The sequence below is a fragment of the Sarcophilus harrisii genome, chromosome 1 (assembly GCF_902635505.1).
Source record: "Sarcophilus harrisii chromosome 1, mSarHar1.11, whole genome shotgun sequence".
NCBI lineage: Eukaryota > Metazoa > Chordata > Mammalia > Dasyuromorphia > Dasyuridae > Sarcophilus > Sarcophilus harrisii.
The window spans coordinates 109291961-109319010 of NC_045426.1; the positions used below are offsets into that span (position 1 = coordinate 109291961).

The 27050-nt window shown below is 33.3% G+C and overlaps 1 pseudogene; it reads left to right on the plus strand.

Annotated features, from left to right (window-relative positions):
* The first annotated feature begins 1127 nt into the window (after positions 1 to 1127).
* LOC100917575 lies at positions 1128 to 26513 on the plus strand (annotated as a pseudogene).
* The last annotated feature ends 537 nt before the right edge of the window (positions 26514 to 27050 follow it).

Sequence of the window (27050 nt, forward strand, 5' to 3'; positions counted from 1 at the left end):
AGACGTATCAAGTTCCCTGCAGGGAGCTACATGGGCTTTATTCTCTTTTCTTTGCTTCCTTTTTTCACCTTTAAGTTAATTCAGCCTGAAAATTTGTTGGGAAAATTGCTTCATTGTAAAATATAAAGAATCTTCATGTCTTCCAAGTTAGACTCAGTGAAATTCATGTGACATATACCAGATCTCTTCCAAGGTCATTGAAAACTACAGTAGTTCATTTTTTTTTTGTTCCCCCAAATAAATTTTGATACTACTAATCTTGGCACTTCAATAGTGCCAATTTTTATTTTGGTTCAATAGAACCAAAGATAAATAAGGCATGGGCAAAACCCTCAGGGTAGTTATAACCCAAAATTGAATTCTTCATTTAATTCATCAAACATTTATTAAGGGAAAAAATATTATTTCTATGACTGAAGCTATACTTCAGATTCTAGGCTTTAGATCTTCCTGATGCTAAAGGTTTAATAAGATGGATATGGTATGATCACAAATAGATATGATGCAAGGTAAGTTGTGGTAAGCACAAAAGAAGAACTATAGACAAAGTGCTTTACTGAATTCAAGGTAGATTAAATCATTGGTAGTTTCCAGAAAAAAAAATATATATTTTATATTATATATATTATATATATATATATATATATATCAGGGGAAGCTTCAGAAAGTACCAGCAAAAAAAAGAAGCTTTAAAAAATAAAATGATTTTTAATACATAGGTGTCTGTAGGATTACATCTGAAATGATATTTGAATTGGGCCTTAATAGAAGGAGAAACAATAGGGAAGTTTTGACAGGTAATTATGGGAAGAGAGGCATACCAGGAAAAAGCAAAGCAGCACAAAAAAAGGAATGAAAATAAAGAAAGTTTTCATAGTACAAAAAATGTTTAGGGAGTGCCAATATTCTAGCTTCCATATTACACCTTCTGAGTGACTTCTTCAGGCACTCTGTCCTGGTTTTTCTCTGTCTCTCTTTATAGTTTTGTCTCTCTCTAACTACATGTATAGGTCTCTAAGTTTCTGTCTTTCATCAGCTTAGGTGGGGCTATTAATCATTTTATCTTACTGACTCACAGATAAATAATACATCTAAATCTCTTCTGAGCTGCAGATTCAAATTTCCAAATGGCGATTTCAACTTGGATGTCCTTGAAAAATAAAGACAGGGACTTCCAGGACAGAGTCAAGATGGCGGAGAGCAGACGTGACTCTGTAACTTCCTCTAACCTTCTCTCAAACTAAGAGCAGATTAAGCGTCTAAACTGGTTTTGAAGTCAAAGAATCCACAGATATTTGGAGTACAACACATTTCTGGAAGAAGGTACCTTGGAAGAACTTCAGAACAGATCTGTTTTAATAGAACAGGGGGACAGTTTGCAAAACCCAGACCACAGCATAAGGATATCAGGGCAAAAAGACTGAAGGGAGAGTCAGAGTGTGGTAGTTTCCACACACCTAGGAATCTTCTGTGGGCCTATTAGGTCATTCTGTCCTGGTTACAGACAGATTTGCCTTTTGTAAAAGACAAATTGTAAACCAATGAGCCCCAAAAGAATGGAATGAAAGAACGCCAGACTTAACCACCATTACCCAGCACTGGAAATCAAAATTGCCCCAGAACAAATTAAAGCAGCTGTTGCTCCTTTGCATTGAACAGACCTCAAGTTTTAAAAAATGAATAAAAAACAAACAAACAAAAAAGAATTTTCACCATAGACAACTTTTTTGGAGCAAGAAAAAAAAAAAAACCCTCAAATCCTGAGGTTCTTAAAGACAAAGCCACTCCAGAAGAAGCCTGAAAGAAAGACATGAGCTGGTCCCCATTTCACAAGACTTTCTTTGAAAATTGCATAACAGATCTTAAAATAAAGTTAGAATAAAAATGGGGAAATGAAATGAGATCGCTGCAAGCAAGAAGGGGAAAAAATGGTCAAAGAAGGCAATGAGCAACAACAACAACAAAAATAATTGGGCAATTGCAAAAGAAGCTAAAAAAGATAACTGAAGAAAATAATAAAAATTAGAATTGGAACAAATGGAAGTGAATGAGTCAATAAGATTTCAAGAATCGGTCAAACAAAAACAAAAAAAAAATGAAAAAAGAAGAAAATATGAAATACCTCCTAGGAAAAACAACTAACCCAGAAAATATATCTAAGAGAGACAATCTAAGGATTATTGGACTTCCTGAAAGCCATGATGAAAAAAAGAACCTAGACATTATCTTACAAGAAGTCATAAAAGAAAACTTCCCTGCTAATTTAGAATCAGAAGGTAAAATAGCCATTGAAAGAATCCAGCAGGGGCGGAGCCAAGATGGCGGAGAAGACACACGCGTCTTTCTAAGCTCTTCTCTTACGCTCTTTATCAATATTATATCGAGCCCTCTAGTCTTGACTGCTAAAATTGAAAGATAAGAAGAGAAACAACCACCAGCGAAAAAATCCAGTCTCGCCAAAAAAGGTTGGCCGGGGAGGGGGATCGGAGACTGGGAGAGAAATTAGGTTCCGAGGGAGGTTCAAACCGAGGGTGAAGGCACAATCTTAGCAAACGCCACCCCAACCCGCAGGGGCTTTTCCTTGGGTAGGGATCCCCAAAGAGGGGACGCAGCCGGGTTAGCCTCCAATCTGGGGGGGAGCCTGGCTTGGGGCCAAGAGTTTTGGGGCCGAGATAGGCAGAGAAACCCAGGTTTGTGGCTGCTCACTGCAGCGCTGCTAAACCACAGTCCCACAAGAGGCTCAGGCCTGGGACATTTCACCACTTAGTCTCTAGCCTAGGGCAAACGATAATCCACCAGCCCTACTAAGCAGTTTGAAGCTCGGCCAGTGCTGAATCCACCTCCCCGTTGGGAGAAGGGAAAATCCCACACAGAGCACTCCCATACCTTGGAGCCAGAAATCGGTTTACATCTCCATTCTGCAGAGGAAGCTGGTAACCCCTTGTAGGACCACCCAAAGGCTTTAAAACATGAATAAAAAGATGAAAAAGAACAATCGACAGCTTCATGCAGAAAAAGACAGGTCACAAACCTGAAGAGACCCAAACAGCAAAAAAATGCATCAGACTGTCCTCCTTACAGAATGCCTCAAGAAGAGGCCATTAAAAGTCTCAAAAGAGAGTTAGAAGAAAATGGGAAAGGAAAGAGGCCTACAAGAGAGCAACAACTTCCTGAAATACGAATTGAAAAAAATAAAGAATTACACAAAGAGGATTTGTGATTTGGAAAAGACAAAGAATGCAAGAAAGTAGGATCTGGAATTGAAAAAGAAAATAATTCACTAAAAAAAAAAATTAGTAAATGGAAAAATTCCAGACCAAAACAAAATTAAAAAACCAATTGACATATAAAGAAAGAAGTAAAAAAAGCTATTGAAGAAAATAATTTTTAAAATTAGAACTGAAAATTGAAACTAATATTCATTGAGACAGCAAGAATCATCAAAAACAAAAAATGACAAACTGAAAACCACGAATTATCTACTTGCAAAAAGACAGACTTGGAAAATAGATCTAGGAGAGATAATCTGAGGATTATTGACTTTTGAAAATATGATGAAAAAAAAGAGCCTAGATACATTTTACAAGAAATCATCAAAGAGAACTGCCCAGATGTAAAGAACGAAGGTTTTAGGGATTGAAAGAATTCATCGAACACCTTCTGAAAGAAACCCAAAAATAAAAACCCCAAGGAATATTGTGGCAAATTTCAGAACTTAAAGATTAAGGAAAAATTTTAAAGCCAAAAACCATTTAAATACCGAGGTGCCAAATAAGGATCACCTTATTGTGATCTGGCTGCTCAATTGGAAAGAAGGGCCTGGAATATGATATTCCGAAAGGCACAAGAACAGATGCAGCCAAGAATAAATCCCAGCTGTTGAGCATTTTCTTCCAGGGAAGAAGATGATTTAATGAAACAAAATGAATTTTTGTTTCTAAGAAAAACCGAACTAAACAAAAATTTGATTCCCAAGAATAAACTCAAGAGATGCAGAAAAGGTAAAAATAACTCTTGAGAATTGTATTTTGTTGGATATAAAAAAAGAAACATGTATAATTTGATTGTACTGATATAACATAAAAAAAGGGAAGTGAAGGAAAAGGGGATGATGGCAGAATAAGGTGGGAAGGAGGGATAAAAGAGGGGAACCAATCCCAAAAGAGGCAAGGAAATTATCATATCAGGAATTTAGAGGGGAGGAACATTGTGAATCTTACTTCTCGAGTTGGCTCAAAGAAAAAATAATTGACATTTGTTTTGAGAAAATTCTCTCCCCCATTAAAAAACGGGAGAGGAAAAGGGAAAAGAGTTAAGGAAGGGGGAAAGACTCAAAGGGGGGGAGGAGGATTATAAAGAGGATAAATCGGAACAAGAGGGGAATAAGTTTAAAAAGGGGGAAAGAGGGGTTGGGGAGGGAAAAGTAAAGCACAATCTGGGGTTAAGGGTCAGGAAATACAGATTTAAATTTAATTAAATGTAAATGGGATGAACTCCCCAAAAGAGGAGGCAGATAGCAGACTGGATCAAAAGTCAGAACCCTACAATATGTTGTTTACAAGAAACAATTTGGGGGGATGCATAGAGTAAAAGTAAAAAGGCTGGAGCAAAATCTATTATGCTTCAGGTGAAGTCAAAAAGAGGAGCCATCCTTATCCGATCAAGAAAAAGTAAAATTACAATTAAAAGAGAAAGGAAGGTAACACATCCGTAAAGGGCAGATAAACAACGAAGCAATATCAATATTAAAAATATGCACCAAGTGGTTGGCACCCAATTCCTAAAGGAGAAGTTAAGAGGTTGCAAGAAGAAATAGACAACAAAACTTAAATAGTAGGAGATCTCAACCTTGCACCTCAGAACTAGACAAATCAAACCACAAAACAAATAAGAAAGAAATAAAGAAGTAAATAGAATATTAGAAAAATTAGGTATGTTGGATCTTGGGAGAAAATTGAATGAGATAGAAAATATACTTTCTTCTCAGCAGTTCATGGAACCATTCAAAATTACATATTAGGACATAAAGACTAAAATTTAAGAAAGCAGAAATAGTAAATGCTTTTCAGATCATGATGCAATAAAAACTACATTCAAAAAAAAGTTAGGGAAATAGACCAAAAGTAATTGAAACTAAACAATCTCATCTTAAAGAATGATTGGGGAAGCAGCAAATTATAGATACAATTAATAATTTCACTAAGATAATGACAATGATGGACATCATACCAAAATTTGTGGGATGGCCAAAGCGGTAATAAGAGGGAATTTTATATCCTTAGAGGCTTATAATAAAACAAGAAAGAAAAGATTAATGAATTGGCTTAACTAAAAACTAAAAAAGACCAAATTAAAACCCCCAATCAAATACTAAATTGGAAATTTAAAATTAAAAAGGAGAAATTAAAAAATATTGAAAGTAAAAAAACTATTGAACTAATTAATAAAACAAGAGTTGGTTTATGAAAAAATAAAATAGATAAGCCTTTGGTAAATCTGATTAGAAAAAGGAGGGGGAAAATGAAATTAGTAGTCTTAAAATGAAAAGGGAGAACTTTCCACCAATGAAGAGGAAAATTAGAGAAATAATAAGGGAGTTTTTTGTCAACTTTATGCGAATAAATTTGATAACCAAGGAAATGGATGACACTCCAAAAAACAGACTTCCCAGACAACAGAGGAAGAAGAAATTGTTGAAAGTCCCATTTCAGAAAAAGAAATAGAACAGGCAATTAAAAATCCCAAGAAAAAACCCCAGGACCAGATGGATTAATGTGAATTTTACCAAACATTTAAAGAACAATTGGCCCCAGTTATATATAAATTATTTGATAAAATAGGGAATAAGGACCCACCAAATTCCTTCTAGAACAGACATGGTATTGATACCCAAACCAGGTAGGTGAAAACAGAGAAAGAAAATTATAGACCAACTCCCTAATGAATATTGATGCTAAAAACTTAAATAAGATATTAAAAAAAGACTACAGAAAATCATCTCCAAGTTCTATGATCAAGTAGGTTTATACCAGGAATGCAGGGGCTGGTTAATATTAGAAAAACTATCAATATAATTGGCCATGTCAATAACCAAATTAAAAAACCTTGATCATCTCAATAGATGAAAAAGCATTTGATAAAATCCAACATCCATTCCATTAAAAAACACTTGAGAGTTAGGAAAATGGATTTTCCTTAAAAAATCACACATCAAAAAACCACGAACATCATAGAAGGAGACAAATGCAAATTCCAAAAGATTGAGGAAACAAGGGCCCAATCACCTTCATTTAATATTGTATTAGAAACCTAGCTGAAAAAGTTAAGAAAAGATTAAAGGGAAAAAATACAATAAAGCCAAATTATACCTTTCCAACATGAGGTACAGAGAACCCCAAGATCTGTTAAAAAGAAGAAATAATCTAAAACCCTTTAAAATTTTGTTTAAAAAATAAACCCAAACACACATTTTAAACACTAACAAAATAAATAGATTTAAAAAAAAATTCAAAAGTCTACTGTAAATTAAAAATATTTAGGAACCCTTTATTGCAAGGGAAAATAGAAATTTATGGAAAATTACAGAAAACTTTTTCAACAAATTAAGTCTGATTAACCAAGAAAATTTAAAGCCTTAAGGGGAAAAAATTTAAAATGAAAATTATTAAAACAATTATTTTATTTACGCCATACCAAAGATAAAACAAATTTAATGACCTAGAAAAATAAAAATTATATGGAAAAACAAAAGGTCAAGAATTTAAGGGAATTAATGAAAAAACAAATGAGGTCTTATGTACCAATTAAAATTACTATAACAAACCAAAATTTTGGTACAAAAAATTATTGCAGGGAAAGATTAGGAAGGGATAAACGAAAAATTACAACCAAAGTCTTTGAAAACCCAAAATATTTATAAGAATTATTTTATAAAAAATTCCTGGGAAAATTGAAACTAATATGGCAGAAACCAGGGATTGACCTATTAAGCCTATAAAGATAAGGTCAAAATGGGTTCAAAGACCCAGATAAAGAAGTTATTTAAATTAAGGAACATGGATGTTTAGGGGATGTGGAAGGGAAGGTTTTTTATGAAAGAGAACAACATTTGGATCACAAAAAGAAAACGGTTATACCCTGAAAAGTTTTTGACCCAAAAAAAATAAGAGAAAGATTAGAAGGGGAAACAATAAACTGGGAAAATATTTTACAGTAAAGGCTGAAAAAGGTTTATTTAAAATTATGGAATAACCTTTTTAAAAATCAAGATTTCCAAGAAAAAGGCAAAGGATTAAAAGAATGATGAAGAAATGAAACATTTCTATATATAAAAAATCTAATATTATTAATCGAGAAAGCAAATTAAGCAACCAAGATACCAAACATTAATTGGCTAAATGAAGGAAAATAATATATTGTGGAGGGGATGGGAAAACTACATTGATTCATTTTTATTGAACAACCCCATTTTGATTTTGGAATTGTCAAAAAATTTCAATTGACTTTTTTAGCAGGTTATATGGGATTATATCCCAAAGAATTTAAAAAAAAACCTGTATTGCCAATTGGAGGGTTTTTGGGGTAGAAAAAACTGAAGATTCCACAGTTGAAAGAAAAATTGTTATAGAAATTAGGTATTATTTTTGAAAAAAAAAAGGAGATTTCAGAAACCTGGAAGACTTAAAAAACTGATGTGGTAAATGACAACCCGGAGATATTAACCAAAAAACAAAATACTGAGAGACTATCCAGGATCAGGCCACCCCAAACAAGTAACCAAATTATTCTAAAGCAGTAATGAACGAATAACACCCAGAAAAGAACTCGGGAGATGATAAAAAATTAATTGAATTATCCCATTTTAGCAACCTGATTTTATTTCCTACAACAAGAGAAAAAATTAAGGACTTTTTGAAAAAATAATTTTTGGTTGTATACTTAGGATCAAGTTATTTTAATTATTTAAATTATGAGACTAGGGGAGGGGGGGGGGTAAAAGAGGTAAAAATTGAAAAGAGGTTTGGAATTGTTAATCTTAAAGTTACCCGTAGTATATTTGGTAAAAAACTATTAAATAAAAAAAAAGAAAAAAAAAAAAAAAAAAGAAAAAGAAACCAGAACACCTTGAAAGAAAGCAAAATTAAATAAAGAAAGGGTAAAAGAATATACCCAAGGGGAAAAAATAGAAGAGCCAGAAAGAAAAATTTAAAATTTATAAGGAAAATTTGAATTCCCAGAATTAGCAGTTAATGAATTAAGGGCCTGAACCATTATTTAAAAAGCAAAGGAATTATTCCCAGAAGAAAAGTTAGCAAATCATTATTTTCAGGGAAAAAATTAAAAAGGGAATTTACTTTTCTAATAAAAAAGCAAAGAATAAAATTTAATTAAAAAACACGAACCCAAGGAAACAAAAAGGTAAAAAAAAAAAACCTTTTGGAGAACATTTTTTTTTGGGTTATTAGGAACCAATATAATTTTTTTTTATGAAAAGAAACCAGAGGAAAAAAAAAAAGGAGGTAAAATGGCAAATTATTCCCCAAAAAAGCAAAGAAACCATTATTTAGGGAAAGAAAAATTAGGTTTTAATCTACTTTAAAATTCAAAAAGCCCTAAGAAGAATCGATATATTTGGTTTCACAGAGAAACTTTTCTCACCTTATAGGGAAGTGGGAGGGAAAGGGGAAAGGAAAGGGAAAGACTAATAGAAGGGAAAACAGAAGAATTAGGGGAAAGGGGTAAAAAAGGAGGAAGAGCTCTAAAGGGGAACACTGTTTGATGGAGGTAGTCATCAAAAGCAAAATATTGGGGAAGAAGGAAGGAAGGGGGATAGGAAAGAGAAAAAGCATAACCTAGGGTAAATAAGATGACAGGAAATACAGAATTAGTTATTTTAACTGTTAATATGAATGGTATGAACTTCCCCATAAAACAGAAGGAGATAGCAGATTGGATTAAAAGCTAGAATCCTACAATGTGTTGCTTACAAGAAACACATTTAAAGCAAAGCAATACATTCATAGTGAAGGTAAAGGTCTGGAGCAGAATCTATTATGTTTCAGGTGAGGAAAAAAAAATAAAAGCAGGGGTAGCAATCCTTTTCTCAGATCAAATAAAAGCAAAGGTAGATCTAATTAAAAGAGATAAAGAAGGAAACTATATCTGACTAAAGGGTAGAACAGATAATGATGTAATATCAATATTAAACATATATGCATATTTGATTGAGGGAGTATTAATTTGTTCTTTTTCTAGCTTATTTAGTTGCAAACTCAATCATTGATTTTCTCTTTCTCTGTTTTATGCAAGTAATCTTCTAGAGATAAAAAAATTTCCCCTTATTACTGCTTTGACTGCATCTCATAAATTTTGGATTTTGTCTCATTATTATTGTTCTCTTGGCTTAAATTATTAATTTTGTCCATAATTTGCTGTTTCACCCATTCATTCTTTAGGATGATATTATTTAGTTTCTCAATCAAATACTAAACTTAAAATTCTAAAAATAAAAGGAGAGCTTAATAAAATTGAAAGTAAAAAAACTGTTGAATTCATAAATAAAGCTGTTAGTTTTATGAAAAAATAACAAAATAGAAAAACCTTTAGATAATTTGATTAGAAAAAGGAAAGAAGAAAATCAAATAATTTTTCTCAAAAATGGAAAGGGAGAATGTTCCACCAATGAAGAGGAAATTAGAGCAATAATTAGGAGTTACTTTGCCCAACTTAATGCCAATTAATTTGATAACCTAAGTAAATTGGAGGAATACTTACAAAAATTGTCCAGATTAACGAAAGAAGAAATAGATTACTTAAGTAGTCCCATTTTAGAAAAAGAAATAAAACAACTCCCTAAGAAAAAATCCCCAGCACCAGATGGATTTACATGTTAATTCTACCAAACATTTAAAGAAACAATCAACTCCAAAGCTACATAAACTATTTGAAAAAATAGGGAATGAAGGAGTCCTACCAAATTCCTTTTATGACACAGACATGCTACTGATACCTAAAGCAGGTAGAACAAAAACAGAGAAAGAAAATTATAAATCAATCTCCCTAATGAGTATTGATGCAAAAATCTTAAATAAAATATTAGTAAAAAATTACAGAAAATTATCACCAGTATAATACACCATGATCAAGTAGGATTTACACCAGAAATGCAGGACTGGTTCAATATTAGGAAAACTATTAGCCTAATTGAATATATCAATAACCAAATTAACAAAAATCATATGAGAATTTCAATAGATGCAGAAAAAGCATTTGTTGAAATCTAACACCCATTCCTATAAAAAACAATAGAGAATATAGGAATAAATAGGCTAATAGTAAAAGAGTTAATGACTATAGTAATTTAGTGCTTGACAAACCCAAAGAGCCTGGCTTTTGGAATATTAATTCACTATTTGGCAAGAACTGCTAGGAAAATTGGAAACTAGTATGGCAGAAACTAGGCATTGACTCTCACCTAACACCATATATCAAGATTGGGTCAAAATTGGTTCATGATCTATACAAGAAGAATGAAATGATAAATAAATGAGAAGAACATAGGATAGTTTACCTTTCAGATCATTATTGATCACAAAATAGATACTTTTGATCATATTAAGTTAAAAAGTTTTTGTACAAACAACTAATGCAGACAAGATTAGAAGGGAAGCAATGAACTGGGAAAACATTTTTTTTACATTCAAACGTTCAGATAAAGGGTTTATTTCTAAAATATATAGAAAATTAACTCAAATTTATAAGAATTCAAGCCATTCTCAATTGATAAATAGTCAAAGGATATGAACAGACAATTTTCAGATAAGGAAATTGAAACTATTTCTAGTCATGTGAAAATGTGCTCCAAATCACTATTGACCAGAGAAATGCAAATTAAGACAACTCTGAGATACCACTACCTGTTGGAATCTTTACAAACTGTTATGTTATTAGAGTTGATAGAGACAATAATTATCTAATTTAGCATGATTCAATATGATTGATCTGATCCTACAAGGAGATGTTATGAGCCAGAAGAAACAAGGTCCTAAATGGAACTGAGAAACAATGCTTGTGTTCACACCTTTACTCAATGGAGTTCACAAATATGGGAGATTCACAAAGTTAACTTTGTGGCTTTGTGAATTCACACCTCCCTTAAAGCTCTTAGGACCAGAAAGCACAGTGGGAGGAAACCCATAAGCCCACTCTCAGAAGTGGAGTGAGATTCATTTCCAACTTTCACCTTGGTGCTGGCTGGAGGCTGAAGTAAGCAGAAGCAGAAGCAAGGGACAATCTGCAAGGGCTCTTGGAACCAAGCAGAGAGATAGGCCTCTAAGAAATGCCCAAGGAAGGAGAAAATAAACATTTGAATTTTATCACCTGGCTGCATTTGGAGTAAATATTACTTGTAACTGAAACTAAGGCTGGCTCCAAGAAAACCTCCTCAAGAAACCTATTCCCAGAGAGAATCATTATTATTTTAAAGAAGAAAATCACTGCAACTACCCACCTGTCAAATTGGCTAAGATGGAAGGAAAAGATAATGATGAATGTTGGAAGGGATGTGGGAAAACTGGGACACTGATACATTGTTGGTGAACTGTGATGGATCCAACGATTCTGAAGAACTATTTGGAACTATGCTCAAAAACTTATCAAACTTTGCATACCCTTGGACCCAGCAATGTTTCTAGTGGGCTTATATCCCAAAGAGATCTTAAAAGAGGAAAAGGGACCAACATGTTCAAAAATGTTTTTGGCAGCCCTTTGCATGTGGCTACAAACTGAAAATTGAATGAATGCTCACCAATCGGAGAATGGCTGGATAAATTATGGTACATGAATGTTATGAAACTTTGTTGTTGGGTAAGAAATGACTAACAGGATGATTTCAGAGAGGTATGGAGAGACTTACATGAACTGATGCTAAGTGACGTGAGCAGAACCAGGAGATCATTATACATGGCACCAAGAAGATTAAACAATGATCAATTCTGAAGTACATGGCTCTCTTCAACAATGAGATGATTCAAACTAGTTCCAGTTGTTCAGTCATGAAGAGAGCAATATACACCTAGAGAGAGACCTAAGGGAACTGAGTGTGGACCCCACCATCACATTTTCATTCTTTCTGTTGATGTTTGCTTGCATTTTGTTTTCCTTTTCAGGTCTTTTTACTTTCTTTCTAGATCCGATTTTTCATGTGCAGCAAGATAACTGTATAAATATGTATACATACATTGGATTTAACATATATTTTAACATATTTAACATGTATTGGACTACCTGCCATGTAGGGAAGGAGCTGGGGGAAAAGAGGGAAAAATTTGGAACAGAAAGTTTTGCAAGGGTTAATGTTGAAAAATTACCCATGCATATGTTTTATAAATTAAAAAAAAGCTTTAATTTAAAAAAATGATTAAAAAAAAAGAGAGAGTAAGAGAGAATGCTACCTTCTATATAGAGACTCAATTGTTTCCTTCTCTGTGTATGGATAGGATTTTTATCGTAAGTGTTTCAGAGTAGTTGTGGATAATTGTACTACTGAGAATAACAAAGTCATTTAGAGCTGGTCATCCCAGAACATAGCTATTATTTTGTATACAGTATATTTCAAATTGTTCACACAGGACTTTCCAGTTTTTTTTTTTCCAGAGAATGTCCTGCTCTCATTTGCCAGAGAACAATAATATTCCGTCAGAGAAACTTGCTCTGAAAACTTTTATAATTATTATTGCTAATTGTATTTCCTCCCATTTACTCTTTCTCTCATTTCAGCCTGCGTCTCCTCAAAAGTATTTTGCTATTCACCACTCATTCCTCCTATATTTTATTTTTTTTAATCACTCTCCTCCCTTTCCATATCCCATCCCCCTCCTATTTTCCTGAAGGGTAAGATATATTTCTATACCCCTATAGGATATGTATGTTATTTACTATTTGAGCCAATTCTGATGAGAGTAAGGTTCATTTGCTCTCTCTCTCTCTCTCTCTCTCTCTCTCTCTCTCTCTGTCTCTCTCTCTCTTTCTCTCCTTCCTCCTCCCCTACACTATAAAAGCTTTTCCTTGCCTCTTTTTACCTCAGATAATTTGCACCATTACGCTTCTCCATTTCTCTTCTCCATTCTCTCACCCCTTAATTTCATCATTTAAAAAGAAAAAAGATATTACTCCTTCATATTCAACTCACACCTATGCCCTCTGTCTATATATAGTCCTTCTAATTGCCATAATAAGAATATTCCAATGAGTTCCAATCTCATCCTCCCATGTAGTAATGTAAACTGATATACTTTATTATATCCCTTATGAATATAATTTTCCTGACAACCTATTTATGCTTCTCCAGAGAACTGTATTTGAAAATGAAACTTTCCATTCAGCCTAGTTTCATCACAAATGCTTGAAAAATTTTTATTGACCACCTTTTCCCCTGAAGGATTGTACTTTTTGGTGATTCTTGAATGCAATCCTGGCTCTACTGCTCTTCAGAATATCATATTCCAAGTCCTCTAGTCCTTTAATGTAGAAGTTACTAAATCTTGTGTTATTCTGACTGTGGCTCCATTAACTGTACTTGAATTGTTTCTTCAAGTGTGCTCCCAATATTTTCTCCTTGATCTGGGAGTTTCACAATTTGACTATTGTATTCCTAGGGGTTTTTATCTTGGGACCTCTTTCAGGAGGTGGATTCTTTCACTTTCTATTTTACCCTCTGCTTCTAGAATATCAGGACTGTTTTTCTTGATAATTTTTTGAAAGATAATGTCCAGGCACTTTTTTGATTATAACTTTCAGGTAGAACAATAATTTTTAAATCCCTTCTTCTGCATTTATTTTCCAGATCAGTTATTTTTTTTCCAATGAGACATTTCATATTTTTGTTGTGTTTTCATTTTTTTGTTTTGCTTTATTTTATCTTGATTTCTCATAAAGTCATTAGCTTCTATTAGCACAATTCAAATTTTTAAGAAATTAGTTTCTTCTGTGAGTTTTTGTACCAACTTTCTCAATCACCAATTTTTTAAAGCATTCTTCTCTTCATTACTTTTTTTTAAATTTCCTTTTGTAACCCTCATAATTTTTTCCCTAATTTTTCTTCCATCTCTAATACTTGATTTTCACAATCCCTTTTAAAGTCCTCCATGGCCTGAACTCAATTCTTATTTTTTGGAAGTTTTTTGATATAGAAACTTTGATTTCATTATCATCTTCTGAGTGTGTGTTTTGATACTCCTTGTCACCATGATAATTTTCAATAGTCAGAATTTTTTTTGTTTACTATTCATTTTCCTAGACTAATACTTGGCTGTTTAACTTTTTGTTAAAATAGAGCTCTATTTTCAGGGTGGAGAGTTCATTATCCCAAGCTTCAGGGGTTTTGTACAGTCATTTCGAGAAATCTTTCTAGGAATTTTGATTATAAGCAATATTTTCTACCCTGTAGCTGTTAGGTGTACCTCCATCCTACGGTAGGTGTAAGATCTAATGTGCTGCCTGAGGCTTGGCTGAAGGAGTTGCTCTGGGTATGCACACCTGACACCTATCCTATTGCCACAGACTGTTTCCTTTGAGTTTTTGATTCCTCCCTTGTGTCCCTGGACTGAGAGATCCAGAAACCTGTAGTGCTACTGCTGATTCAGAAGTTTTATCTTATTGAGGCTAAGTTCTGGGCTTGATCTGGGGCCAAACTTGCACTGGGATTATGCGCTAGAATCCCTTTCTGGTTCTACAGACCTTTTATGCTGACCTTCCAGGTCCTATTTCTTGTCTCTGGGAAGAATGACCTATGGAAGAACACCATAGGTAATGCCATTAATTTAAAGGTTGAGCCCAGGTCAGGCTGAGGCTGGATCTGGGGTTGTGCCAACATGTCCTGCCTTAGGACTCTTACTCTAGGGTCACAGATCTATTCTGCTGAGTTTCTAATTTTCTTTCAGCTGGAAATGTTCTACTCCAACATTTTGGGTGTTCTGATGCTGTAAAATTTTCTTAGTCATTATTTAAAGGGATTTGGAGCAATTTGGGGGAGGGGTTGGGCAAGTTGTTGCCTTTACTCTGCCATTGTTGCTGCACCTCCTCTTGGATGTCCTGGAGACAATTTTAATTAAACTTATTTGAAACACACTTTCTTATCGCCCACCTTCAAAAACCATTCCACATGCAGACTTTTCTATCCCTCATAGCTGGAATATGATCCTTTTTTTTTTCAAGACCAATTGAGCATCATTTCCTAAGTGAAACCTTTCCTGATTATTCAAGTTACCATCCCATTATCCCATTATCTTACAAATATGGCCTTTATTTTAATTATGTATACTCCCCCACATATATATAGGTGTATATATATATATATATATATATATATATATATATATATAATTTGTATTTGCATATACACACTTATACTATCTATGGGACTACATATTTTTTTGACAATAAAGTTAGCACAATCTTTGTTTTGTATTCTCAATGGCTTAAGTAACATGGATTCTCTGCTCCTGCACTAACTGAACATCAAGTGTGTTATGGTTCAGAATTCCCCAGGATTTTTTAGGAATCATAATAACATTGGGATGTCTCTCATATTTATCATTAGATAAAGCTCCCATCAATTATATTCGTCCACAATTCAAGGGGATCCAGGATCCCCATGCCTCATTGAACCACTTAATGGATTAGCTTTTACAGAGGAATATTTACTTGAAAGATAAAAAGAAAGCAAACATATAATTATATCCCTCCAGCATCTTAAGACATGATTAGCCATATAACATCTCTGTCTCTGGACAGGAGAATAAGATTTGCTTCATACTTTAACTCAGTTCTTAGAACTGAAAAGGACAAACAAAAGTAACCAAAACTAAGAATATTTTTTTTCAGACACAGGGCATAAGGAGAGGTGAGGGTGGCTCTCAGGATCTTTCCCATCACACTGCATTATGTCCATGTTGTGAATGAATGATTTCTTCACCTCTGGACACAACTGGAATAAATAAGAATCACTGTGCCTTGGTCATGAATATTTAAAGCCTAAGGCACTTTCAGCAACAGTGAAAAGAAGGTATTTCTAAGCTCATGGTAAGCTCATATGAATTTTCCAGGATTTTACCATTCTTTCTTTCATTTCTCATGTGGGCACTTTTATTTATTTATTTTTTGTTAATAAATTGTTATCGATTGATTGTAAGGAGTTAAAGCTATATCTAAAATAAATGATGAAGTAGACCTGAACAGGTAGAATAAGACTAGACTGGAAAAGATCTGCAATTTCAAATAAAGAAATAGTTTTTGATTTTGTTCTTTTTGATATATGGTATATGAAAATGATATATGAAATTCAGTGATAGAGCTTTATCATTTGTAAACATATTACTTGGTTATTTTCATTAGAATCTTCCAATAATACCATAAATGAAGTAGTGTAGGACTTTCAAGACTTTCTATTTTGTAGATAACAAAAATGAAGCACACACAATTAGAAAAAGTTTTAATGGTAATTAAATTAATGGTAATAGTTGAAGACAAGATTTTAATCCAGCTCTTCTAATTCAAGAGCCAATGTGCTTTTTGCAGTGGGCTATAGCTATACTCCTGTAGACTTGAGGGATCTAAAGCAGGTTTAGTAGCAGTAAGATGATGTAAAGTGGAACTTTATGAAGATTAATTCAGTAGCTGTGTGAAAATGGAAATGGAAGTTGTCTATTTATCATTCTTGAAGAGGAACATGGTATTGAAGAGATGGTGCCATGATATCCAGGGGAACTGGATTTAAGTGAGGGAGGGCTGTACAAGGTTACCTGCTTCATTTTCCTTTTAAGAGTCATCTGGGCTCTATGACCCTGGTCAAGTCACTTAACCCCAATTGCCTCAACAAAATAAAAAAAAAAGAGTCATGAATGGCAATATATAGCTCAAGAAGACTGTAGATAACCCAGAATGAAATGGGAGACCTTGGCCTTTTTAAGCTAAGATTTTTGATAGGTCTCAGTTTGACTGAGGCTGCATCCATTAGTGCATCACCATTAAGTAATTAAGACTCGGTAGCAATTGAGGTAAAGAATCGCTCGCCTCTTTCACCTAGTCCAAAAAAACTCTGAATAAAAATTCTGAGAGGGGAAAACCATCAGGGTTTTTAGGGAAAGCAGAAATGATTGCTATTTATATGCACTCACAGGCAGAAAGTAATGAGAGCTTGAACTAGAGTAGTAGTTGTGAGAAGGAAAAGAACAGCTGAATGATATCAAAATTGGTAGATTATTACTCTGTTATATGCTGTGAGTTAATATAGAACTGCATCTTATTAAGAAAACTATAAATGATAAAAATGAACAAAATCCAACAATAACTTGACATTTACAAGTAGAATATTGATTTTTCATAGTGTTTTTTCTATTAAAAGGAGTAATGGCTTCAGAGAAGAGAATTCCTATATGTGATAATAATTTTATTTGTATTAGTTGAAATATTCATTTAATTGTGCCAAGTATAGTACAAATACAATGTGCACATTCTGAATATTGTTGAAAGCATGCATATAGCTCCTTTGAGTATATTTTTGAAAGTACTTTGATAAAACTGCTAAAGCTATTCTTCCATATGTTTGCTACATTTTATTTGAGCCCTATTGCCAATTAATTCTCCATAAAACATTTAGATAGACATAAAGATAGGTAATGGTAACATTTTCTGAATCATAAACAAGTTTTTATAGGGATTGAAGAAAATTTGACTAACAACTATTGCCTTCTTTTGGAATTTTATAGACGATTTTCATTTACTCATGCTACATAGCTCAACAGAAACTTCTACCAGAACTCTTATCATTTAATTATAAGTGCAGACAACAAAAGATAAGAGATTTAAAAATATAAACTTCATGGGAATGGGAAAGCAAATTCTTCCCATTGAATTATTTCAAATTACAGGTTTGTTAAGAAATGGACTAGTAATTCAACGTCATCATGTCTAGTTTTTCAATATTTCTTTAGGAGGATTAGAGAAATGTCTGAAGTTATTGCATTAGAAATGCTGCCAAAGTCATTTCTGAATAACCTTATCTTAACATGTGAATGCATAAAAACATAGTGATTCTCTGTCACTGAAAATTATACCCAGTTCTGGGATAATATACAAGGTACCTGAGGAAGGAAAAACATCATACAGAATACTATTCATTTATCTGTTCCTTTTCTGGGAAAAAAAGGAGCATCCACTTCTTTTTTAAATGATATTTTATTTTTCCAAATATATATGAAGATACCATAAGGTATTTATGGAGTTTAATAGGTTTTCTTCTTTATTTATTTTTCCAAATGGTTTATATGGTATTGGAATTAATTGTTCTTTAAATGTCTGATAGAATTCACTTGTAAATTCATCTGGCCCTCAGATGTTTTCATAGGAAGTTGATTAATGACTTATTTTTTTTTCTAAAATTGGACCAGTTAAATACTTCATTTTCTTTTCTTTTAATCTGAACAATATATTTTTGCAAGTATTCATCCATTTCATTTAGATTATCACACACTTACTAGCCTAAAATTAGACAAAAGTCATAATTATTGCTTATATTATCTTTTCAATGGTAGTAAGTTAAATCTTTTCATTTTTGAAGGTAGTAATTTGGTTTTCTTCTTTTTTGCTAACCAAATTAGCCAAAGGTTTATCTATTTTTTTAATAGAGCCTACTCTTAGTTTTGTTTACTAGTTCAATAGTTTTCTTACTTGCAATTTTATTAACCCCTCCTTTGATTTTCAGAATTTTTAATTTGGAATTTAATTCAGGTGGCTAAATTTTATTTTTCTAGCTATTTTTGTTGCATGCCCAATTCATTGATATTCTCTTTATTATATTATCATAAGCATCTAGAGATATAAAATTTCCCATAAGACCTGCTTTGGCTGCATCCCATAAGTTTTGGTATGTTGTTCCATTATTTTCATTCTCTTGAATACAATTATTGACTGTTTCTATTATTTATTGTTTGACTCATTCTTTTTTATTATTAGTATTACAGCTTTTTTATTTTCAAAGTATTGTATAGATGATTATCAACATTCACCCTTGCAAAACTTTGTGTTCCAAATTTCTTCTCTCTCCCTTTCCCCCATCCCCTCCCAAGATAGCAAGTAATCCAGTATATTGTCAAACATGTGAATATCTTTTATACATATTTTCAAAAATATGCTGCCCAAGAAAATCAGCTCAACAAGGAAAAAAATGAGAAAGAAAACTAAATCCATGCAAACAATAACAAAAAGAATAAAAATATTATGTTGTGATCCACACTCAGTTCCCACAGTCCTCTCTCTGAGTGTAGATGATTCTCTTCAACACAAAATCATTCAAACTACCTTGAATCATGTCACTGATGAAAAGACTCACATCCATCAGAATTGATCATCATATAATCTTGCTGTTTCCTTATACAATGATCTCCAACTTTGCTCATATCCTTTATTATAAGTCCATGTAAGTCTTTCCAGGACTTTCTGAAATCATCCTGCTGATCATCAACCCAGTAATTCTTTAGGATTAAATTATTTAGTTTCCAATTAAATTTTAGTCTATTTTTCCATGGCCAATTTGTTGCATGTAATTTTTACTGCACCATGATCTGAAAAGAATGCATTTACTAATTCTGACATTCTATTTTTGATTGTGAGGTTTTTATGCCCTAATATACAGTTATTTATTTTTTTGTAGGTACCATGTACTACTTAGAAAAAGTATAGATCCAAGAACTAAGTACATAATTATAAAACACTTCTCACATAAATAAAGCCATATCTAAACAATTGAGAAAATATCAATTATTCATCCTGGGCTGAGCTAATATAATAAAAATGACAGTACTGCCTAAATTGGTCTACTTGTTCAGGTCATAACAATTAAGGGACCAAAACATTTATAGAAATAGGAAAAATAATAACCAAATTCATCTGGAAGAACAAAGGCTCAAGAATATCGAATGGAAATTAATTCATTAATAAAAAGAAAAAGAAAGGATGATGGCTCAACAGTACCAAACCTGAAACTATATTATAAAACAGTAAACATCAAAATCATTTGCCACTTACTAAGAAATAGAGTAATGGATCAGTGGAATACATTAGATAAATAAAACATAACAGTCAAGGCCTATAACAATCTAATAGTTTATAAACCCTCAAACTCCAGCTTCTGGAATAAGGACTCATTATTTGACAAAACTTGCTGGGAAAACTGGGAAATAATATGTCAGAAACCTACAGAATAATATGTAGAGAGAAAGTGCATCTCATACCCCATACCAAAATAAGGTTCAAATGGATATATGATTTGGGCATAAAGGATGATACTATAAATAAATTAGGAGAACAAGGGATGATTTCCCTTACAGATCTTTGGAGAATGGGAAGGAATTTATAACCACAAAAGAACTAGAGAACATTATGAAATGTAAAATGGACAACTTTTGATTACATTAAATTAAAATGTTTTTACACAAACAAAAACAACAGAAACAAGATTAAAAGGGAAATATCAAGGTGGGAAAAATGTTTATAGGCAGTATTTCTGATAAAGGTCTCATTTCTAAAATATAGAAAGAACGGTGTCAAATTTACAAGAATATCAGTAATTTCCCAATTAACATATGGTTAAATGATATGAACAGACAATTTCAGATGATGAAATTAAAGTAATCCATAAATATATGAAAAAATGCTCTAAATTACTATTGATTAGAGTAATACAAATTTTAAAAACTCTGTTCATCTTCATGGCAAATTTTTAATTTAACCATGTTTAACATATGGTTAAATGTGCAAAAAATGTTTGTAACAGCTCTTCTTGTGGTAACAAAAAAATGGAAAATGTGTAGATGCCCATCATTTGGGTAAAGGCTGAACAAGTTGTGGTATATGAAGTTAAAAGAATATTATCTTGTAAAAAATGATCAACAAGCTGATTTCAGAAAGGTCTGAAAAGATTTACAAGAACTGACACTGAATAAAACAAGCAGAACCAGGAATACAGTGTACACAATAAGAGCAAGAGTGTGTGATAATCAATAATGAAAGACTTGGTTTTTCTCAGATTGCTTTCAGGGATCTAAAACAATCCCAATAGAATTTCCATCTGCATCCAGATAAAGAATTAAGGAAATTGAATGTAAATCAGTACATGATATATTCACTTCTTTTTTCTGATTGTTTGTTTTTTTTAAATCTCTCCAATGTTTTTCCCTTTTGCTCTGATTTTTCTCTCCCAGCATGATTCATAAAGCAATGTGTATTAAAAACACAAAAAAAATTTAAAAGAGAAAAAGGTATATTATTTTCTATCCCCCTTAAAATTTCTCCAAACATAGATCATACTAACTCTTAGAAAATTCTATTCATCTCTTTTACTTCTTGGTTGTTTATTTTGTGGTTAGATTTATCTAGTTCTGATAGAGGGATGCTGAGATTCACCCACTGATATAATTTTGCTGTCTACTTCTTGGAATTCACTTAGCTTTTGCTTTAAGAATTTGAATGATATTCCAAATGATATATATATATGTTTAGTATTGATATTATTTCTATATCTGTGGTTCTCTTTAGCAAGATGTGATTTCCTTCCTTTTCTCTTTTAATTAGATTTTTACTTTTAGTTGATCTGAGAAAAGGTTTGTTATTCCTGCCTTATTTTTTTTTAATTTCAACTCATGCATAATAGATAATGCATTATGCCTTTGATTTCACTCTGTTATGTATTTCTCTGCTTCTAATGTGATTCGTATAAACAACATATTGTAGGATTCTGGAATTAATGCATTCTCCTTTCCACTTTCAATTTATGGGAGAGTTCACCCATCATAGTTATGATTATTAAAATCAATATTTCCCATAATCCTATTTTCCCCAATTTGCACTTTTTCTCTACTTTCACCCTTTCCCTTTTTAACGATGTTTTCCTTTTGACCATCAATTTGCTCAGTCTATCCTCCACTTTTACAATTCTCATTCTTATTTCTCCTTCTTCTTCTGCTTTCACTTCTAATACCTTCACCCTTTTCTTTTCTTCTTTCTCTTCTATTTTCCTATAAAGTGTGACAAATTTCTACACTAAGCTGTATCTTTGAGCCAAATCTGATGAGATTAAAGTTCAAACAATGCCAATATCCCTCCCTTCTTTCTCTCAAATGTAATAGGTCTTTTGTGCCTATTAATTTGATAGAAATTAATGAATTTTACCTCCCCTTTCCTCTTCTCCCCACCCAATCCCTTTTCTATCACAATTTCTTTTTTAGATTATCATATTAAATTCATCTGCCCTGACAAAAAATGGAGTTCCTCAGGTTTACATATATCATCTTCGAATGAGGGTATGTAAAAAATTTAATCTTTAAAAAAACATAGTTCTTTTTGTTGTTGTTGTTTTATTCTATGTTTAGCTCGTTTTTTGTGAGGGGTGGTTATATAGACTTTTTCTTTTTTTCTTTTATTTTTTATTATACCTTTCTATTTACAAGACATATATATGAGTAATATTTCAGCATTGACCCAGGCAAAACCTTCTGTTCCAACTTTTCCCTTCTTTCCTCTCACCCCCTCCCCTAGATGGCAGGTAGTCCAATAGATATTAAATGTATTAAAGTATATCTTAGATACAATATATGTATACATATTTATACAGTTATCTTGCTGCACAAGAAAAATCGGATTTAGAAATAAGGTAAAAATAATCTGAGAAGGAAAATAAAAATGCAAGTGGACAATAACAGAAGTAATAGAAATGCTATGTTGTGGTCCACACTTATTTCTCATGGTTCTTTCATGGGTATAGCTAGTTCTCTTCATTTCTGAACAACTGGAACTGATTTGTATCATCTCATATTTGAAGAGAGTCACATCTATCAGGATTGATCATCACATAGTATTGTTATTGAAGTGTATAATGATCTCCTGATTCTGCTCATTTCATTTGGCATCAGTTCATGTGATTCTTTCCAGGCCTCTCTAAAATCATACTGCTGGTCATTTCTTACAGAACAATAATATTCCATAACATTCATAGGCCACAATTTATTCAGCCATTCTCCAACTTATAGGCTTCCATTCAATTTCCAGTTTCTAGCCACTATGAAAAGGGCTGCCACAAACATTTTTTGCACATATGGCTCCCTTTCCCTTCTTTAAGATCTCTTTGGGATATAAGCCTAGTAGAAGCACTGCTGGATCAAAGGGTATGCACAGTTTGACAACTTTTTGAGTATAGGTACAAATTGCTATCCATACTAGTTGGATGCATTTACAATTCCACCAACAATGTATCAATGTCCCAGTTTTCTCACATGCCCTCCAAAATTCAGCATTATCTTTTTCTGTCATTCTAGCCAATCTGACAGTGTTATCTCAGAGTTGTCTTAATTTGCATTTATCTGATTAATAATGTCTTGGAGCATCTTTTCATATGGCTAGAAATAGTTTCAATTTCTTCCTATGAAAATTATCTGTTCATATTCTTTGACCATTTATCAAATGGAGAATGGCTTGATTTCTTATAAATATGAGTCAATTCTCTATATATTTTGGAAATGAGGCCTGTATCAGAACTTTTGATTGTAAAAATGTTTTCCCAGTTTATTGCTTCCCTTCTAATCTTCTCTGCATTAGTTTTGTTTGTACAAAACTTTTTAACTTGATATAATCAAAATTTTCTATCATGTGGCCAATAATGATATATAGTTCTTCTTTGGTCACAAATTCCTTCCTCCTCCACAGGTCTGAGAGGTAAACTATACTATGTTCTTCTAATTTATTAATAATCTCATTATTTATGCCTAGATCATGAACTCATTTTGATCTTATCTTGGTGTACGGTGTTAAGCATGGGTCAATGCCTAGCTTCAATTTCCAATTTTCCCAGCAGTTTTTGTCAAACAGTGAATTCTTATCCCAAAAGCTGGATATTTAAGTTTGTCAAACAATAGATTGTTATAGTTATTGACTATTTCGTCCTGTGAACCTAATCTATTCCCCTGATCAACTAGTCTATTTCTTAATCAACACCAAAAGCTTTTGGTGACCAGTGCTTTATAAAACTTTTAGATCTACTATAGCTAGGCCACCTTCATTTGATTTTTTTTTTAATTAGTTCCCTTGAAAGTCTTGACCTTTTGTTCTTCCAGATGAATTTTGTTCTTGTTTTTTCTAGTTCATTAAAATAAATTTTGGGAGTCTGATTAGTATAGAACTAAATAAACAGATTAGTTTAGGTAGTATTGTGATCTCTATTATATTCACTCGACCTATCCAAGAGAAATCATTATTTTTTTTCCAATTGGTTAGATCTGACTTTATTTGTGTGGAAAGTATTTTGTAGTTTTATTCATATAATTCCTGACTTTCCCTTGCAGATAGATTCCCAAATATTTTATACTATCAACAATTATTTTAAATGGAATTTCTCTTTGTATCTCTTGCTGTTGAATTTTGTTAGTGATGTATAAAAATGATGATGATTTATATGGATTCAATTTGTATCCTGCAACTTTGCTAAAGTTGTGGATTATTTCTAATAGCTTTTTAGTAGAATCTCTGTGGTTCTCTAAGTATACTATCATATCATCTGCAAAGAGTGATAATTTGGTGTCTCATTACCTACTCTAATTCCTTTAATCTCTTTTTCATCCCATTTTGCTGAAGCTAGCATTTCTAACACAATATTGAAAAGTAATGGTGATAGTGGGCAACCGTGTTTCACTCCTGATCTTATTGGGAATGGTCCCAGTTTATCCCCATTACATATGATGCCTACTGACACTTTTAAATAGATGCTACTGACTATTTTAAGGAAAAATTCATTTATTCATATACTCGCTAGTGTTTTTAATAGAAATGTATGTTGAATTTTATCAAATTCTTTTTCTGAATCTATTGAGATGATGATATGGTTCTTGTTAGAGAGAATTTTCCAAGCTTTTTTTTTTTGCCCTGGGGAAAAGGGTCTCTAACTGACCAAGCTAGATCTATAGTCCTTTCCTAGTAGGCCTAGTCAACTTGCACTTATTATGTTGAAGTCCAGGGACTCACAATTTGCCTTCTGTATTTGAGGTTTCATAGCTAATCTGATGATCCACTGGCCTTCTGAACCAGGACAAAGTAGCCAAGGCTTTCATATTATGGTAAAAAGCTCCAATTACATAACATTTGCTGGGTCATCCTCTGCTGATCCTCCCTACACTGTACCTGCACTGGATTTCATTTCCCCCTGACCAAATGAGGCAGAAATTTCCTGAAGTCCTTCCAAGATATCTTCAACTGGAAAATTATTGCACTTTGAATGTTTCTGAATTCTGTCACTCCACAATAACTTCAGAAGTTTGATCTATAGTGCTGATTGTGAGGGAAGCTGGGTAGAGTTCAAGCTGCAGCTTGTTGTACCTCGAGTCCTTTTATGAAAAACCTCCCCCAGAACTTATCAAGGAAGATGAGACCAAGCCAGAAGACTGCATACTGGATGTCCCGGGCAATGAACATGCCAGAGAATTTCTGGCTCACACTCCAACTAAAGGCCTCTGGATGCCCCTGGGGAAGGAAGTCAAGGTTATGCAATGCTGGCGCTGTAAACGGTATGGACACAGAACAGGTGACAAAGAGTGCCCGTTCTTTATCAAAGGCAATCAGAAATTGGAACAATTCAGAGTAGCACATGAAGATCCCATGTATGACATCATAAGGGAGAATAAACGTCATGAAAAAGATGTGAGGATACACCAGTTAAAGAAGCTGCTAGAGGATTCTAGCTACTACTACTCAGATAGCAGTACTTCCAGCTCCTCAGAATGTAAAGAAAAGCATAAGAGAAAGAAGAAAAAGGAGAAACATAAGAAGAGGAAGAAGGAGAAGAAGAAGAAGAAGAAAAAGAAAAGGAAGCAAAAATCTAAGTCCAATGAGAGTTCAGACTCTGACTAAAAATCCACCTTGTTACTCCAGAATCTGAGCTGATGGTCAGAGGTCCTAAAGGAGGAGGAGCAACACAAGGGATTCACTTGACAGAGAAGAGGGCCCAAGAACTGTGGGGACTTGTCTTGGGGGCCGTTCTGCTCCCACGGCCAAGTGGTGACCTGGATTGCTGATCGGCCATCCTGGGATTCTCATCGTCATCTTCCCTGAGTGCTACACAGGGCGACTTTTTTGTTGTTGTTTTGTTTTAAAGAAAACCAAGCATTCGCGTAAGATATGAAGACATCCTGGACAGAGATTCCCACGAGAGCAGAGTTAATGGGGGCAAGTCTCCTTTTCACAGGTGTGAGTGAGCGCTCTCAGGGCCTGAATAATAAAACTCAGTTATGTCAGACTTAGAAGTGAATGTCCTTGCTGTAGACAAGAAACTTGTTTGAAATATAATGGTGGTACATGGGGGAAAGAGACAGCTATACAAATATCTCATCCCCAATGTAATCGTTTTGTTGTGGAATCTGACCTATATACCCAAACCAAAATAACTGCTTCATGAAGATATTTAGGGAAAATGTTTTTTCAATAAGTAAAAATCCTTTCCCTTTCCCTCCCATCCCAACTTACTAATATAAGAACAAAAGACAAAATCCATTAAAAATATGTACTTAAACAAAAACAGATTGCCTCGCCCTTTTTGTAGTGGCTAGAAACTGGAAACTGAATGGATGTCCATCAGTTGGAGAATGGCTGAATAAATTGTGGTATATGAAAATTATGGAATATTACTGTTCTGTAAGAAATGACCAACAGGATGATTTCAGAAAGGCCTGGAGAGACTTACTCGAACTGATGCTGAGTGAAATGAGCAGGACCAGGAGATCATTATATACTTCAACAACAATACTAGATGATGACCAGTTCTGATGGATCAGGCCATCCTCAGCAACGAGATCAACCAAATCATTTCTAATGGAGCAGTAATGAACTGAACCAGCTACGCCCAGAGAAAGAACTCTGGGAGATGACTAAAAACCATTACATTGAATTCCCAATCCCTATATTTATGCACACCTGCATCTTTGATTTCCTTCACAAGCTAATTGTACAATAATTCA